Here is a 3838-nt window from a genome sequence, read left to right on the forward strand (position 1 = left end):
TCCAACCGATTTAAAGTAAATTTTTTTTAATATTTGATTAAATTTTTCTTGTATTTAGTATTTTTTTTAGAACTTTCTCTTATTTAAAAGTATAATCATTATAATTTTTTAATTATTATTGTTAGGGGTGTTCGCAGATTGGATATGACTAAAATTTCGATCCGATTTACACTAAACTCACCAAATCGAATTCTATATCCGCATTTTTTATGTTTGGATCGGATATCAAATATATCCGTAAAATAAAAAATATTAAAAAATTTTATTTTTATAAAGAAATAAAATTTATTAAAAAACATTTTCTATCCGATTAGAGTGTGGATCAGATTCGATCCAATCCGATCATCTTACAGGTTGGATCATATCCATAAATTACAGATTAGATACGGATAAATATTATGGATTTATGGATATGATCCGATCTATGAATATCCCTAACTAGTACTATAGGTTCATTGCTGCAAAAGTATGCTTTTTTTTTTAATTATGACCCATTATATTAGATCTTCATTATCATTAAAACAACTTAATTATCAACAAAGAGATAATACTTATTGGTCTTTGAAATTATGTTCGTTTTTCAATCTAATTTCAAAAGTTTTGATTTATTCAATTTAGTCCCCCAACTTAGTAGTTATGACTCACAATGGTTCCTGGTCTTATTTTTATCACAGTCTCACAGAATTGTTAACGACATGTTGAGATGGACTAATGACGACTATATTGTACGTTCTAGCGAGTATTTGATGTGACAATTGAATTTTTTTTACCTTAATTTTTTTCCAAAAAAATACTTAAAACCCTAATCTGAATCACGGATACCTAAGTTAGAAAATCAAATTAAGTAAATTGAAACTTTAAAAATTAGATTGAAACTCGAATATAATTTCAAAATAGAAATTTAACTTACCTAATGATTAATTTAAATGAGAATAAAATAAATCAAAATGTAACATGGTTTTTATCAATATTTTCAAATTCAAAATTTCTATACTAAAATTAATTAGAATTTCTCTTTAAATTAAAAATTTAACGAAATAATAACTTTAATGATCTCAACCAATACCCCAATCAATTATTTTAATGTCATTAAAAAAAAGAAACCCTGTATATGAGAAGAAATTAATTAATTTGTCTACTTTATTAAATAGTTATTTGACTAAAATGAAAGAAATTATTTTTTAAAATTTTTTAAAAATTAATTAATATTATATATTTTGTTACATTACATTTAGTTATAAAAATTTTATTTATTTCTAATGCTTATATGACGAATAACACAATAAATTATACACAAACCAATTAAAATGCAACACAAAAACATCTTTAGCAAAAGATGAAATAGGTATCTTTATTTGAGTAATCTCCAAAAAAATCTATACATACACACAATCATGTATTATTATATTAATAAAAATATTTGGGTATGTCTAAAATGAGTACAACAATTATGTGCTTATTCGATGCGCTACATTTATATAGACCATTAGATTTGATTAGATGAAAATCAAAGGCTAATATGAAAGAAGAGCATTGATAGACTCTAATAAATACAGAATATCTTAATACATAAATAAATGTTTTAAATAAAAATACTTTAATACACAATAATTTAAAATAAATACAGAATATCCTAATACATAAATAAATATTTTAAATGATAATACTTTAATACACAATAATTTAAAGGGCAACAGAATCTTTTATTCTTAAATAATTAAATATAAAACATATAAATATAAAAATATGAGTATTCTTTCTTTAATAAGATTATTTATTTTGCAAAAATTTTTTATAATAGTAAAAAATTATATTAAAATAAAATTTTAAACTGTAACATAGAAATATAAAATAGTTAAAATTTTATTTTATATTAATTGACAAATAATTACATTATTATATTCAAAATTTATTAACTAACTAATTTTGTTAAAGATATTATTATATAATATAATCTTTTATCAAAATATTTCAAAAATATAATTTATTTAAAATATTATATATAATATACGAAAATATTAACCTTTTCATTTTTTCAATTTTTTTAGAAAAATGGAATAAATAATATAATTCTAAATCCATGCCTATCACATTATATATTTACTTATATTAGTAAGACCTAAATTAATCAAACTTAGCCAATGAGTAATAGCTCAAATGGCATAGTCTCCCCATACTCAATTAANATATAATATAATTTTTTTATCAAATATTTTTCAAAATCTAATTTTTTTAAAATATTATATATAATACATGAAAATATTATTTGTTATTTTTTTTAAAAATGAATAAATAATATATATCGACTACGTATATATATATCCTATGTGTATATATAATAGTAACTGATATAGAATTGGTATATATTCTTTTATTCTTTAGCCTTTCTAATATATATGCCACTTCATGCTTCTCTCTTCTAGTCTTTCTTATTCATATTTATTTTGTGATAATATTGTATAAATAATTATTTAAAATTATTTTTTAAATTTAACATTTATAATTTTATATATAGAATATTTAAAATTATATATTTATAATAAGTTTATTTTTTATTTTTATTATTTTCAAAATTTTTTTTATTATTTTAGTTAAATTTTTTATTTCCTAAATCGGCCAGTATATATATATATATATAGGCAAGATATAAAAAAAAGAGAACATTGTTGTAGGCTTATAGCCAATAATATTCCGAAAAGTTATATAAGGAACATACTCTCGAATTTTAAGCGTTGATAATATATATGAGTTCAAATTAAGAATTTAAAATTTAAAATTTAGAACATAGATTTGCTGAAAATAATAAATAGTCGGTGTGGATAGTCAATATTAGTTGATGATCGATTGAAATTGTAGTGCTGAAAAAAAGAAAAAGAAGTACAAAAAGATAAAAGAGTAATTGTTAAAAAATTGTGAATATTTTAAATTTCACAAACATTTTGATAAAAAAATTAGATTATATAATAATATCTTTTAACAAAATTAGTTAATTAATAATTTTAAATATAATAATTTAATTATTTATTAAGTAATATAAAAAAATTTATTTATCTTATCTTTTTATGTTACTGTTTAAAATTTTATTTTAATATAATTTTTTAATATTATAAAATTTTTTTGAATAATAAATAATTATATCGAATAAAAAATACTCATTTTTTGTATTTATATGTTTTTTTATTTAATTATTTAAGAATAAAAGATTCTGTTGTTATTTAAAGTATTGTGTATTAAAGTATTATCATTTAAAACATTTATTTATGTACCAGGATATTCTATATTTATTAGAGTCCATCAATATTCTTCTTTTATATTAGCTTTGATTTTCATCTAATAAAATCTAATAGTTTATATAAATGTGGCTCATTCAATCAGCACATAATTATTGAGCTCATTTTAGACATACTCAAAATATTTGACTTAATTAAAGTCAAACAAACGTAATTATCTAATTGGATAATAATATAAATCTTTCTATAACAATTAAACTCATTTTACTCTTTAGCATCTTTCTGCAAAAGTAGACCATTCAGATTTTAACTGCAAAAGGATTAAGGATTATGTGCAGACGTGCAGTTAGAATTAATATTACTTGGTAGTGTTGACCTTATCATAAACAGTTTCGGAAACACATTCTGTGCATGTTATGATGTCTGTGATTTTTTTAATATTATAAAATAATTTGCATAATAATTAATTTTAATAAATAAAATATATTTATTTTTTTGTATTTATATGTGTTATATTTTTAATTACGTAAGTTTGATTAGTTTAGATCTTACTAATATGAGTAAATATTTAATGTGATAGGCATGTATTTAAAGTTATATTATTTATT

This window comes from Arachis duranensis, chromosome 9 (assembly GCF_000817695.3).
Source record: "Arachis duranensis cultivar V14167 chromosome 9, aradu.V14167.gnm2.J7QH, whole genome shotgun sequence".
In the NCBI taxonomy this organism is placed as follows: domain Eukaryota; kingdom Viridiplantae; phylum Streptophyta; class Magnoliopsida; order Fabales; family Fabaceae; genus Arachis; species Arachis duranensis.